Source organism: Lupinus angustifolius, chromosome LG13 (assembly GCF_001865875.1).
Source record: "Lupinus angustifolius cultivar Tanjil chromosome LG13, LupAngTanjil_v1.0, whole genome shotgun sequence".
In the NCBI taxonomy this organism is placed as follows: Eukaryota; Viridiplantae; Streptophyta; class Magnoliopsida; order Fabales; family Fabaceae; genus Lupinus; species Lupinus angustifolius.
The window spans coordinates 8,027,283-8,043,884 of record NC_032021.1 but is presented as its reverse complement, the minus strand read 5'-3'; positions in this window follow the sequence as shown (position 1 = coordinate 8,043,884).

Here is a 16,602-nt window from a genome sequence, read left to right as displayed (position 1 = left end):
CTGTGAAAGAAAGTATTCTTCAATAATAATAAAGAATGTTCAACTATGGCTGAATTGCCTTTACAAGTATGAAAGTGATATAACTTGCAATCTAAACAACTCTTTAGTATACTTAGTAATAATGCTCTTTATAAGTTTATAAACTTGAAACACTTTCACTTTAAGCAACTTCAGAAAAATCAACTATGAAAGTTTAAGAACTTGTTCTAAAAAGTGCAGAAAATAATTTCAGAATATGTGTAAGAGCTTTTGAAATTTGTATAAGAGTTGTGTATATGTTGTGTGTTGTAATTGTGAGTTTTAATGCCTTTATATAGGCTTTCCAATCAGCCAAAATGTCTCTTTGAAAGGATAGGAATTGATTGGAATGAAAACATGTCTTTTGGGTTGAAACTCATTCACTTTGAATTTGAAAATTTGATGCAACAACTCTCAGTAATCGATTACAACATTGAGAAATCGATTACAACATTGAGTAATCGATTACTCAAGTGTTTTGTCCACTAATCATTTATTTTCGAATTATAGTAATCGATTACAGCAAGTTGAGTAATCAGTTACTCAACTTTAATAACACTAGTAATCTGTTACTCAAAGACAGTAATGTATTACTCTGATCAGTTTTAATTTGGATAACTTTTTTCTCACACTTGTAATCTGTTACTTAGATGAAGTAACTTGTTACACACTATTTTTGAAAATTGTTTTAAGAATTTTAAAGTGTTTCAATTTTCTTATAAAAATAGTTTGAGCATTACTATTATTGTATAATCAAGAGTATATGATAGAAGTACCTATTTAGACTTAGACTAAAAGTCTTGAATATCTTGAAGCTTGAATTTTCATTGTCTATATAAGTATTGTTCATTTTCTTCTTTTTGGTGATGTTGGTGTCTTCATTAAAACCATGTCAAGGTCAAGAACAATATCGTCTTCACAAACGTTGATGAAGAATAAGAAGGAAAAAAAATAACATGAGAGAAAGGTAGATGAAAAGATAGAAACTTGGATATAGATGCCCAAAATAAGGACTCGTAGAAATGTACTAAATAAAGTTCAGTACTTAGATAGTGAAAATGTAGTGGCTAACTAAAAATACACAAAGTAAGCTTGATTGATAAAAAATGCACAAAATGATTCATTTTTATCAAATAAGTTAGATATTAAACATGCATATCCAAAATAACACCAAGAAGTTAACATGCATAAATTAGAATGGAGAACGAGGAATCCACCATTAGCAAATGTTGAACTAAACGTTAACAACAAATACTTGAAAATACATACATTTGAGTGAATGAGTAAGTAGTAGCATTACCAAAAAAAGAATGAGTGAGTAGTAGGAACAAAGGTGAGTAGGAAATCAGAGCAAACTCATAACAAATACAATTAACACATATCATAAACTCATATATTATATATTTGAATCACTATAGCACAAATTATAATTCATATCATTATCTCATATATTATATACTTGAATCACCATAGCAATAAAAAAGATATCTTATAATAATTAAAGTTTTTCAATATGTCTGCTAAGGATCACATAATCTTCAATATTAATTGGAAGAGAGAATAAAACATGTAAGACATATCAAGGAAACATCAAAATCTCTATAACAGAACTCACATTTAGCATAGAGCTCATTAACTTTCTCTAAGTCCTTCAAGTCAGCCAACCTGGAAGAAATAGATGGCAAAAGTCAAGTCATCTTACCAATTCTCATTCTATATCTAAACTCAAGGACAGCAAGAATTCATACAAAATTGACAAAATCAGTGAGTGTACTTTCACACAAAAGTGCATCATCAAGAGAATAATCCTAACATATGTTAATGGGAAAGTGAGACAAATTAACATGCATCTAATTGACATTAATTAATAACAGCGAAAGAATGCGAGCATGTTGTGAAAATTGAAGTAAGTTACTCTTCACATAGTCTTGGTCCAATCTTTTATTGATGGATTTCATTCAAGAAGAACAGATCGAAGTAGGGAGACATGTGGTCATCTTTAATACACTTTTAAGCCGATAGCTTGACACAGGGTAAGAACAAAATTTAATTCATAAGTTATTAAGAACAAAATTTAATTAAGAATAAAACTATAAGGTCATCATAAGTTATTAAGAACAAAATTTAAAAGTCACGTAAGCTGCTACAACTCCTGCAAGAACAAAACCAAGGTAAGGCATAAATTTAATTAAGAAAAATAATGTTTAGTCATCATAAGTTGGTCAATTCACATTTGTCACTACTATAAGGTCATTTGTATGATAACCATTATGCTCAATTGATTAAGTGAATTTTGGTAATAAGTGAACTAATTATAGTGAACGTTGGTGTAACCATTAAAAGGTAGCAGCCCTTGTGGAGAAGGAGAGCTAATTTTGGAGTTTAGTTTTATTGTCTGGTTACTTATATATATAGAACTTGAAAAACATATATATTACCTATTAGAAAAACAAGCTCCGATAAAAATAGCTTGAAAGGCCTGACCAGATGTTTTTCCAACATAGCTTAAACTTTAAGATTAATTCTTGGTTTGGTTGTGGCTAACATGTGTTTTAAGTTGTAGAGCTATCTTAAAAAATACACCAATCAATTAAAATAAAATCTACTTTTTTACTTGGTAATTAGTAAGTACAAAATTTACATACTATTCTTTGAACTATCATATATATGTAACAGTCCTTATATATAAGTTACTAATGCTAGATATTTCTATGAATTGTTATACTTACACATGGATACATAAACTATATCTGATTAATGGATGCAATGCTTGAAAGATGGATATTACAATGAGTTCTTACGTTTCAATCATGTTAAAACTCTCTCAATTTCCTAGTGACCAAAAACAGCTTTCAATAAAAAATAATGAGAAAATGGGTTGAAAAAGAACATACATTAAGTTGATCGATTATTGTATCTTACCGATTTGTGGATGCAAGAATCAAAGAACATGTCTATCGTTTTTTACCTAACAGAGCAAATATGTTGTGTTGTTAGCCACAAATAATGGTTGAATGACAACCCCTTCACCTATTAAAAAAATAGAGACTTTGTTAGGTTCAACATTCATGGCACAAAACACCAGCAAAAGGCAAAAAAAACAACAGCAAAGGTAATAATCCTTCTCAAAGGTAACATAGAAGGAAAAAGAGAGAAGTGGAAAAAAATGTTTTAAAATCATGGCATAAAACACAGTGAAGGGAATAAACTATCTCAAAGGTAAGAGAGAAGGAGAAAGAGAGAAGAGAGAAGTGGAGAAAAAAGATGAGTAGAGAGAGAACTATTGAAAGAGAGATGATGAAGTTGAAATGTGAATTTTGAAATTTGAAAGGTATAGCTAGGGGTGAGGTGATCTTTCAATAGCTGATTAGTAATAAATGACCTTGCACAATATTATTTTATTTTATTTTATTCAGTAATATATTATACACATTTCATTTTAATTTTTCTTTGAAACAAATAAGATATTTATTACAAATTTGCGCTTAAAAATTCCAAGTGTCAAAATTATGAGATTTTATTTTGGTAATAATGCTAGCCTATTGTATTCTTATATAGATAATAGATGAACATTATAACACCATAATAGATAGAATAAAATATAACTTTTTTGTCACATATAATATTTAGCTTTGACCATTGTATTCTTCATCTTCCTTCTTTCATGGCCCATAGTGTCAAATCTTACAAAAACTCACTTAATAAACAACAAGCAACAAACAAGAGATCACACCACCTACATATGTCTCACCATGAACCAACTGGCAATAGAGCTACAAACAACCAGGCCACAAATGACTTTCCAAAAATACCCACATTTCCGAAAGAAAACTCATCTTGGCCGAAGGAAATATGACTATGACCGAAAAAAGTGGAAATCTGGCCAAATTGCATCACAATCGCAGAAACCAACACCATGCCTTGGCCAACTCGCATCAGACCTTGACCAATACGCACCAAGCCTTGGCCAACTCGCATCAGACCTTGGCCAATACGCACCAGAACTTGGGCTTGGCCAACCGAAGGCAACAACAAAACTATTTTAGTTACGTATTAGTCAAGTAACTTATTATGCAGATGTTAAATGTCTTAAATGTATTATCTTTTGGTTATTTTCAGTTAAAGTAGTTAGGTAGTTAGGTTCCCCTTTTCTTGTTATAAAAGGGGAACATCTAGATCATTATTAATCACTTTTTGTATTCATATTCAAAGAATTCAATAATATTCTTGAGTTATTTTTCATATTCTCTTATTTGCACATCATAAGTGTAACTTGTGCCATTTTTGTTTTCTCCTTGTTCTTAAGAACCAAGAGAAATTTCTTATATGTTATCATAGCTCTTAGTAAAGCTCTGCTACTTTTAGAATGTCCTCAACTACTTCCTCAATAATACTAGTCATCCCTGCTTCAATGAATCTTTCACAAGATCCTAGATCTCCCTACTTTGTCCATCCATCTGATAACCCAACAAGCGTATTGGTTTCCACAGTATTGAATGGTGAGAATTATAACCATTGGAGCATAGGAATGAAGAGAAGCCTCATATCTAAACAGAAGTTTGCTCTCATGTAAGAAATTTTGGGTCACACATGTAATGTTTAATTGTGTTTAGGGTCATTATTTTATGTAGCTAAATTAAATTGATCTAATTCAAGTAAGGTATATGGCTATAGATATAACTGTCATAGAAATTATTGTGTAGATACCTAAAGTCTTATTTTTATTTTATGATAGGCAAAATTAAGAAATAAGAAAATTTAAAAGACACTGCCCTTAATGAAAGAGAATGTTTGTCTTATAAATAGGGGTTATGGACCCCAATTATAGATAACATAACAATACAAAAATAATATGAACCACAACATAAGGTATTCTCTTCATCCCATTAGAGGAGAAACTAAGGCTAAGGGGTGGTCTACAATTGGAATACCAAATAACCTACATATTCTACTATGAATATGCATTTGCATACAATGACAAAATACATGGAGTTGATAGATACAAGATAAAAGATTATATAAAGTTCATTCATCATATTCTCTATGAATATATTAAGGTACACCTCCACTCTAGTATTTTGTATATTTTCTTGATGATTTGACAAGAAAGATTTTGGCTATATATGATGATAGTATTAATCATCTTTGATATGTAGTATTCATATGTTTTAGTATAAAGTCCACCATCCAATAAAGTCTCTATTAAAGATTTTTCCTACAATTGGTATCAGAACCACTTTCATATCATTTCATTGGAAAATAAGTTTTCACTTATTATATATTCATTGAGGAAATAAGGTTTAAATGATATTTTTTATCACATATAGAACTTGTTTCAGTATATAAATATTAATATATATATTTATATGCATGTGATTCTTGTGAATATTATGATATGGTGTGGTTAAATAATTTTCTATGTTCTTTTCATATATTTTTCTTATGAGGCCTGAGTTAAATTACCCACCGCCAGGCTTGTATATTTTAAACTTTATCATGTCAAGTAATGCACCTCTTGGCATAGTGACTGAAAGGTTCCATTACTTTAGGAAGTTTTCGAATGACATGGTTTTTCATTTTTATAATTTGGTATGTTTTAACATGTCCAACAGGCTATCACATGCAACATTGTTGTGTAAATAACTTGTATGAATTGAATAATATATTAAGACTTGCAGTGGCTAGGTATGCTAGTGTTAAAACCAGGGATAGCAAGATCTATACCCATACACTGCATTCTTTTGGCCTTAAATTTTAAAAACGTTTGGTGTCAAACTGTCAATATAAGTATATTTTTTTGAATGTGTGTGGTGTTTGGGTACTTGTTCTACATCCAGTGATAGCAACTTTCATTTTACATATAAGTATTAAAGGTTGTAAAAGATTTTAATAGTTCATGGCTGGTCGCAATGGTATGGGACTTTAATACGAAGAGGTGTGTGGGCAACAAGGTTGCCTACTTTCCAGTTTGTACTATTGGGCATTGTGTTTCAGTATATAAGGTCTCAATAGGATTAAGAAATATTCAAATACATTTGGGTTGCCAAAAGTATGGGACAATTAGCCATTGGTTGCACTGGTTGGAATGTTCCTCTTAGAAGGTGCATGGCTAGGTTTCTGGTTTAAACCCATTCATTTTGCAATTTTTAAATTTTAATTTGAAATGCATGTAGTAAATATTAGTAATATTTGTTGTCAATTGTTACAACAGTTCATTGTGTGGTGCATTGATTGATATGTTTATCAATTCAGTTTATAGTGGTTGATTGCTTTGAGGATGTTAAATTATTTATTGCTGAAACGTGCATTTGGTTTCTAATATTAAGATACAGTCACGTATTGAAGCATATGAATCAGGACTAGTGCATTTTAACATTTAGATACATTTATTTTTAAACGTCATAAAGTGTTGCAATACATTTATTTGGTTTCTCCTTGAAACGTTAAACCTTACACTTTTATGTGAAAGGACCCCTCTTCAAATCCTAAAGCGCGCTATGTTTTGTTTGTTTTAATTAAAATTCAAAAAACAAATTTCCATAAAGTGTAGCACGTGGATTTTTCTTTTTTTGAACTTCGGCTTATCAGGATTAGGGATGGCAACGGCGCGGGTGGGTGCGGGTAGTGCTTTCCTGTGCCCAAATCTACAATATTTGCAGGTACCCAACGAGTTTTTAATTTTAATTATATATTTATATAATTTGTAATAATCAATATGTAAAAATAATTGTTACATGAATAATATGATATTTATATGTTAAATTTATGATCGTAGTAAATAGGTATAATTTATTATGAAATATAATAAAGTATATGATATATAATCTTAAAATAATAATAAATATACATAAAATTTTAACTAAAAACTAAATATATAAATTTGCGGGTACCCGCGGGGCGGGTTTCACAAAACCCGCTCCCGCCCATAAGCTATTATTGTGGGTACCTGTTGCGGGTATTTCCACGGGTACCCACAGGTCGGGTTGTTTTGCCATCCCTAATCAGGATAACATGGAAATTTGGTTGCCAAAATTATATTGTATATTTGGATATACATAAATAATATATATTTTGGATTAAACGTTGAAGTAAATGACTTTTTTTTGGAATTAAAGATTATTTGACATTTTCATTGAACCTATGAAAAGAAGTCATTAAAGTGATCTTTCTTGTGTAGATTGTTCATAATAAATATTATGTATCCATATGAATATTAATTGGCCCAAAAGAAGATTGTTATTTAGCCGGATTATTTACATACATGTGATAATAAACATATGATAATTATAAGGTTGCATATGGGAATGATAAATCAGTCCAAAGATTAGTTTATTATTTGACATGCATTTTGATCAATGTTTAACCATTACAACAAGAGTTCCATTATCAATTGATATGGAATATCAAGCCAGCTGTATGTTTGCAATTTTATGTGAATAGTGATCGGCCCAAAGGAAGTTTACTATTTGACCAAAATTACAAACATACTTGTGGTAATAAATATGTGATAATCATATGGTTTTCCATGTGAATAGTAAGTGGATCCAAAGAAAGGCTTATTGTTTGACAAGACTGATTTACAATATTTGATTACTATAGTGAGTATACCACTTACAAGTTAATATTTTTGTCCATAGACTGAATATCAATGTTATGCTAGGTAACTCGTGATAAAGTTTATTGTGAGTTTCATCACAAGAATTATTGCAATTTGTTTGATCTTTGTTCTATTGAATTCTCTACTTTTATAATGTATGCACATACTTATTCTACAGTCTTCCTAAATTGCACCAATTTTAAGAATTAAGGAGAGAACATTGTATTTGTTCTCGAATGCCTGAATCTAGACATTGCACTTTAGAAAGGAACAACTCATTAATTTTAAGGAAGTTTCATTAAGGATAAAGGGAACTATGAGGAATGAAAATGTTCAAATGACATGAGTCTTATATTCATTAGGGATGCGGGTGCAATATTTTTTTAGAAGGAATTTTAAAGTTAAAAATATATAGTAGATTCCTTATGCATTTTCTAAGTGAGTGTAATGTATATATAAAGTTGTGCACATCAAAATATTGTGTATTTGGTTATAATGCATATATTTAAGTAATTCAGTAAACAATAATTGGAAGGCAGCCAATTAGGTTATAAAGTAGTTACAAAGAACAAATAAATTATATTCTCACATACATAAAGTGATTAAGTTAGAGATCATAAGGTATTATCATTTAGTATTGTTAGATGTTAATACAATTGAAAATCCATGTAAAGCTATATGTGCCTATTAGGTGGATGATGAACTATTTTGGAAAGTGCTAAACAAACATTTATAGTTTCATCTATTATGGTAGTAATTTTCATAATTAAGGAATATGACCATACAATTGTCACATGGTTGCTAATTTGTATAATTAAAAGACCATTAAAGTTATATTGTGACAAAGGTTAGCATTGCTATATCCCGTTTATGGAAATAATTCAGAGTGGTCAAATGTCTATAGAGCATATTGACGCAAACTCCAAGTTGTTGATCTGCTCACTAATGGTTTATCATATAAGGTCTTTCACAAGTACATTTCTTATATGACTATTATATCACTTGGGGATATTTTGATTCAGTGGGAGTTTGTATTTGGGTGTTCTCTTTATATAGACATGTATATGGATATAGATATATTTTTCTGCAGAATAAGGTTTATGGTTCAGTTTCACTCTGAAATTTATTTATGGGATCTCACTAAAGTAAAGAAGGACCTGTTGAAAATTGACATGTATAGATCATTTTCATGTGTTTTTCATGCTACACATTTCATGATTGATCTAATATTAGAGATCGTTGATTGGTTTAGTTATGATTGATATAACAAAACTCGCTTTGGTTCTATATATTAATATAATTAATGGACAACATAAAGATATGTTTCGGGTTTATAATGACTTATTTTTGAGTTCATAAAGTCTAACATAATTTGTAAAATTACATACGTGATCAGTTGGGGATTGTAAGAAATTTTGGGTCACATATGTAATGTTTAATTGTGTTTAGGGTCATTATTTTATGTAGTTAAATTAAAGTGACATAATTCAAGTAAGCTATATGGATATAGACATAATTGTCATGGAAATTATTGTGTAGATACCTAAAGTCTTATTTCTATTTTTATGATAGAGAAAAATAAGAAATAAGAAAATTTAAAAGACATCACCCTTAATGAAAGGGAATGCTTGTCTTATAAATAGGGGTTTTGGTTCCCAATTGTAGACAACATAACAACACAAAAACAATATGAACCACAACATAAGTTATTCTCTTTATTCCATTAGAGGAGAAACTAAGGCTAATGGTGGTCTACAATTAGAAGACCAAATAACCTACATGTTCTACTATGAACATGCATTTGCATACAATGACAAAATATATGGAGTTGATAGATACAAGATAAAAAATGATATAAAATTCATTCATCATATTCTCTACGAGTATATTAAGGTATGCTTTCGCTCTAGTATTTTGTATACTTTCTTGATGATTTGACATGAAAGATCTTCGCTATATATGATGATAGTATTCATCATATTTGATATGTTGTAACGCCCCGAAAATTACTCCAAAAAATCTTGCTCAAAAATGGGTATTTTTTTTTTGAATGGTGATGCCATATAAAATTTATTTCCTTATAGTCGTTTCATTTTCGGAACATCACTTTAAGTAACATACAATGCAGAAAATCACAAACCATTACCTAATGGCAATAAAAATAACTCAATATAACTTCCAATCATACTTCATTAGAATATCATAAAATGTTGATACGAAGTACAAGGCAGAATCCTAATTGTCGCCCAAATAAAACTACTCGCAAAATAAATACCCTACACAGGTACACTAATCAAAAAGCACAAGGGCCTGTGTAGGTATCACGGTTTCCCTCAATCCTCCATGCCCCCTCATGGGACATCGAAAAGCGGTAACTCCGAATCCTAGATGAATGATCCATCTGAACAAAACACGAATAGAAGGCAAATAGAAAGAAGAGTGAGTAAGACATCTAATGAATATTACTCATTGACGGCGTGAAATTACGCAGAATATTACATCCAGACAGACATGTATAACATACACAATATATATCACATACATAAATGCAAATGATGAATGACGTTATAACTCAAACCATTAGGATTAATATCCATGTGCTCAATGTATGAATGTTATGTTTATTTCATCCATCCTTACACCAATATCCTCCCAATAAACTATTCGGAAATAACCGAGATTACAGGTCCCATAGCAAGCTGATTTGAACGCACCAAACTATTCCTCACAAGGATATATGATCGATCTATTCCAAAGAACTGTCCATTTCAGGACGATGTCGTATCAAACCCTTTATGGGCATCCCTCTCATCGATCCTGATTGTAAAGCGGGGTTGTCAGAGATTGTCTAGTTTGCGCTGTGAGAACTGTCCGATCCAACAGAATACCTCATCCAGGAATACAAGGGACTCGTCTCACCTAGACTCACCCTCAAGACTTCGCCGATGAATCACCGTCATTGCCGTCCCTCTAAATATCTTGGGGCTCGTCCGTCTCCCTTAAATTTCCTTTCCACTACTTCATTATCCATAATGAGTATGCACACTAGCTGAGGTTAGCCAATTAAATCTTTTAATCATTCTTTTATATGATTGGCCCAACCTAAGACATCTCCCAAATGAATGCTTCATGTGGGACCCGATCTTACGTCATCACGTAATAGAGGAATAACATCCTTACCACTATGAACCATCGCTGAATATCCTAGACGACCACATGGCCAAGCCTCTTATGATCAGACGACCTCGCTGCATGGTATCATGTAATTCTTTTTGGGCATTGCCCTAATCACGACATCACAGTCAGAAACCTTGCACTAAATAGGCGCAAGAACAAAGTATTAGAGAATAACAATTAGTTATTCTTATAGTTCATATACTGAGTAAATTGGCTCATTTGTCACATGCACAATAGGCCAATTTATCACATGCCTAATTAGTTGTTAGGTTATTATATCAGTAACTAACTTATGTTAGTTACTGATTTCTTCTTTCTGTTTTTGCTATCTCTTTATTTAAAGGGATAAGCCATCTCTTTGTAAAAATCAAGTATGCAATAATAAAGTCTTGAAATATATTCATCTTTTTATCTTTTCACATGGTATCAGAGCCCTTATGGCCACTGTCACTGATCCTTCCTCTCCACCACCTTCCCATTCCTCTGCTCCTCCAATTCGAGCAGTTTCTCCCTCTCTCTCTCTTCCTATTCCCTCTACCAAACTTAGTGAGAAAAACTATCTCACTTGGAGTCAATTTATGGTCTCTATCCTCAAGTCAAACAGGGCCATCAGATTCATTCATCCTACTGAAATTCCACCAAAGTTCTTATCTGAATTTGACTGTAGCCACCATCAAATCAATCCCTCATATCTCAGTTGGGAAGAACAAGATCAAAATGTGTTTGCTTGGATCCTCAACTCCATTTCTGACTCTCTTCACACCAGAGTTATTGGTTGCACATCATCCTCTCAACTATGGGATGAACTTCACTCTTTCTGCAATGCACACACAAAGGCTAGAAGCAGGCAACTTAGGGCTCAATTGCGCACCATCTCTCATGGAAACAACACTATCTCATAATACTTCTCAAAAATCAAGTGCATCACTAACTCTCTAGCATCTATTGGAACACCTATCTCAATTGTTGAACACATAGACTATGTTCTTGATGGATTAGGTGAGGAATTTCAAACTGTCATCACTGCCATTGAAAGCCAAATTAACCTACCTTCCATCAATGACCTTGAGCAATTCCTCTTGACCTTTGAGTCAAGACTCATCAAGAACAAGCATAAAGCAGTCTCTGATGCTCTTTCTTCCAACATTGCCACTATCCCTACTTCACATCAATCCACTGAATCTGCATCAATCCCTGCCCACTTCAATCCTAACTTTCCACCTACAACATCTCCTCCCAACCACAGATTTGACTCTAACCCTAATTCTTTCACTAATGGGTCAAGAGGGGGTCGTTTTAACAGAAGAAATACAAGATTTGGTAGAGGATCAAGACCCTCAAATGGGTTTGGTAGCAGCTTCTTCTGTACTCACTATAATAGACCTGGCCATGACATAGCTTGGTGCTACTTTGCCCCCTACAATATCCCCAATCCTTACCATGCCTATCCCTATCGTTACCCTACATCTCACTACACCAACACACAGAATCCCTTATCCAGAGCACCAAGGCTTGACCACAACTCCTACAAACCTACCACTCTTTACACTGGCCAAAATTATTCTCCTAATCCTACACCATATTACCCATACTACCAATCTCCTATGCCTAACCCTAGACCCCATGTGCCTCCTTAAACACTGTCCTCTCTGCTTGTAATATTTCTCATTCAAATAAAACAATTCCTGATTTTTGTAATGTATGTTATTATGGCAAGTCTCATAGACTTCACTCTTCTAACTCCATCACCTCTTATTCTAATGCCTTTGATTTACTTTATCTAGACCTATGTGGCCCTCACCAGTTATCTCTGAGTCTGGTTTTAAATACTATATCTCCATTGTAGATGCCAAAACCAAACATACTTGGATATTTTTACATAAACAAAAATCTGAAACCCTTACCATCTTCACACAATTTACCAAACTGATTCTCACTCAGTTTAACAAAACCATTAAGGATGTTCAAACTGATGGAGGGGGAGAATTCAGACCATTCACTAACTATCTCTCCAATCTAGGTATCCTCCACAGATTGTCCTGCCCCCACACTCATCACCAACAAGGCACAATGGAAAGAAAACACAGACATATAGTTGAAACAGGGCTGACTTTATTAGCCCATGCTGGCCTACCTCAATCATTCTGGGAATATGCATTCACTACAGCTATGTACCTTATCAACAGATTACCCTCTGCCACCCTCAACAATAAATCACCTCACTTCAACCTATTTGGATCTGCTCCAGACTATACAACTTTAAGAGTCTTTGGATGTGCTTGTTTCCCTCTCCTCAGACCATACAACACTTACAAGCTTGACTACAAGTCCACTGAATGTACCTTCTTAGGGTATTCCTCTATGCACAAAGGATACAAATGCCTATCCAAGGATGGCAGACTATACATCTCCAAGGATGTTAAATTCAATGAATCAGCTTTCCCCTTCAAAAACAGTTCCATACTTGGCTCTTCCATCATTACTGATCATCTATCCTCCTCTCTAACAAATTTACCTAACCACATCCATACCTCTCATATCAACCTTGCACCAACAAATCCTACTCAATTAGCAACAAACCCTACTCATTCAGTAACCTCATATACCCAACCTAATCCACCCTTATCTCCAAACCTGACCCCTACTACTGACTTTACACACTCTAGCCATAACCCTGTTACCTCACCCTCCTCTGACTTACCCTCAACCACTGCATCTAGTCCTTCCTCATTTACTTCACTTCCTCCAGCTTTCCCTTCTCATCCTATGACAACCAGATCTAAGGATAGTATCAATAAGTCTATCCTACCCAGTCTTGCAAGCCTTTTCTTGGCTCACACTGAACCTTCTACACCCAAAGAGGCCCTTCTCAGTCCAGTATGGAAGGCAGCAATGCAGGAAGAGTATGATGCACTACAAAAGCTAGGCACTTGGACCCTAGGGGCCTTACCTCCACATAAGAAGGCCATTGGATGCAAATGGCTATTTAGGATTAAAGAGAATCCTGATGGTTCAATTTTCAAGTATAAAGTTAGGCTTGTTGTAAAGGGATTTCATCAAGTTCCTGAAATTGACTACAATGAGACATTTTCCCCTGTCATCAAGCCTATCACTATCATAATTCTCCTCACCCTAGCTGTCACTTATGGTTGGTCCATTCAACAACTAGACATCAATAATGCTTTCCTAAATGGTGCTCTTCATGAGGAGGTATATATGAATCAGCCTATTGGTTTTCATAATGGTGACAAGACCACTCTGTGCAAGTTACACAAGGCTTTATATGGTCTCAAACAAACTCCTAGGCAGTGGTTTGAGAAATTCAAGAGCACTCTCCTTCATTTAGGATTTCAGAATAGCAAATATGATAATTCTCTATTTATCTCCCTCACCAATACCTACCAATTGTTTGTGTTAGTCTATGTTGATGACATAATCATCACTGGTACTTCAGCCCCAAAAATCTCTGCCCTTGTGGACAAACTCACCACTGCCTTTGCACTCAAGAAACTAGGCAACCTGGACTATTTTTTGGGCATTGAGGTTAAACACATCAGGGATGGGACTCTGTTTCTCACTCAAACCAAATATATCAGAGACATGCTCAGTAAAGCCGCCAAGCTTAGTATCACTCCTATGGCAACCACTTGCAGGCTAACTAAAACAGAGTCCAGAGCTTTTGATAACCCTACTATGTACAGGTCAATAGTTGGAGCTCTTCAATATGCCACTATTACAAGACCTGACTTAGCCTATAGTGTAAACAAGGTGTGTCAATTCATGAGCAATCCTCTGGAACAACATTGGGTTGCTGTCAAAAGGATCCTAAGATATCTACAAGGCACTCTTCATCTTGGCTTGCATCTCAAACATGTTGTTTCTAATTCCTCTCTTCCTATCACCCTCACAGCTCTATGTGATGCAGATTGGGCCACTGATCTTGATGACAGGAAATCCATCTCAGGGGCTTGTCTGTTTGTTGGTCCTAATCTAGTTACTTGGTGGTCTAAGAAGCAGCAAACAATCTCCAGATCCAGCACTGAAGCTGAATACAGGAGCCTTGCTCTTGCTGCTAGAGAAATGATTTGGGTTGAGTCCTTGTTTTTTGAACTCAGGATCCCTCATCAAGTTCCTCTCATTCTATGTGATAATCTAAGCACAGTGAGCATGTCTCACAATCCTGTGCTTCATAATAGAACTAAACATATAAAACTTGACCTATTTTTTGTAAGGGATAGAATTCAGGCTAAGTCTCTTCAAGTGAAACACATCCCTTCTAAATTTCAGACAACAGATGCGCTCACCAAGCCTTTGGCCACTGATAGGTTTCTAAACCTAAGAAAGCAACTCAAATTTGTTGACTCAGCATCCTTAGTCAACTACCCAGAGTTTCAGAGGGGTATATTAGAGAATAACAATTAGTTATTCTTGTAGTTCCTATGCTGAGTAAATTGGCTCATTTGTCACATGCACAATAGGCCAATTTATCACATGCCTAATTAGTTGTTAGGTTGTTATATTAGTAACTAACTTATGTTAGTTACTGATTTCTTCTTTCTGTTTTTGCTATCTCTTTATTTAAAGGGATAAGCCATCTCTTTGTAAAAATCAAGTATGCAATAATAAAGTCTTGAGATATATTCATCTTTTTATCTTTTCACACAAAGGTACTTGTATAAGTTTGTTGATTTTGAGCACCAGACTCAATCATCTGAGTCACGGTCTTTCTCAAGTGTAAATACACTTCACACCCAAGCTAGGGTTATTTCTTAAGTAATCAAAAAATTAGAAACAATAAAAAATATTATATGTCTCTCGCTCAAGTAAGAAATTGTCGCTCAAGCGATGAACTCATCAAAATAGACTCAATTCTCTTCCAGATTCTCGCCCAAGCGAGGGACTGTCCCTCAAGCGACAAATTCATCAAAAATTGGTCAAAATACATGTTTGGTCCTTGCCCGAGTTACGTACGGTCGTCCAGGCGCCAAAAACGCCCAAACCAGGTTGTCTGGCCCTCGACCAGGCACAAACTTGGGCCTTATTTCCTGCCTCTCCCTCGCCCGGGCGAGGTGGTCTAGTTCCCAGGACCATTTTCCTCGCCCTTTTGCGCTATCAGGTCAAAATTCTCCATTTTTTTCGATCCCCATGCATTTTAGTTTCTCAAGTGGTGTTCCTTCATGGATAACTACCACGGTACTTAATATTTTAAGTTATCATAAGCATACAAATTAAGAAGGTATCCGTACAAAATCCATGCACACAAATATTTGATTAAGAACGGGTTTTCTTAATACACAAATATAACTCCAAACCTTTGAGATAGTTTCGGAGATCCGGGTGTCATATTCAGACACCACTATGTCACAATGTATTCTCCCTCACCTTAGGTTGTTACGTGGTCTATTTCCTTTATGAGAGAGTGGGTTGATCGTCCAACTTCGAAAGCTTCGAAAGTAAACACACAAAACAATTTAGTGATTTGCGAATAAATTTTACATGATAACCTTAACGTAAAAACATTGTTTAACACTTTAATCCATTTCATGAACTCAAAATATTTCATCCATCCGATCCAAGATTCATATTTTTGAACCATCCTTTGTCATCGAAAGTCTTGTTTCTGATATCCAACATTTTCCAAGATAAGTTTTTAATAAAGTTTACACTTTTGTCACCTCATAGATTTATATTTTCATGAAGACTTTGTAAGCCATACTTCACCATTTTAAGGTAAGTTTCTTAATCCAAGTCTACACTTCTAAATCCATATCTCCCAAGTTGATCTTACCACTTTAAAGTAAGTCATCTTA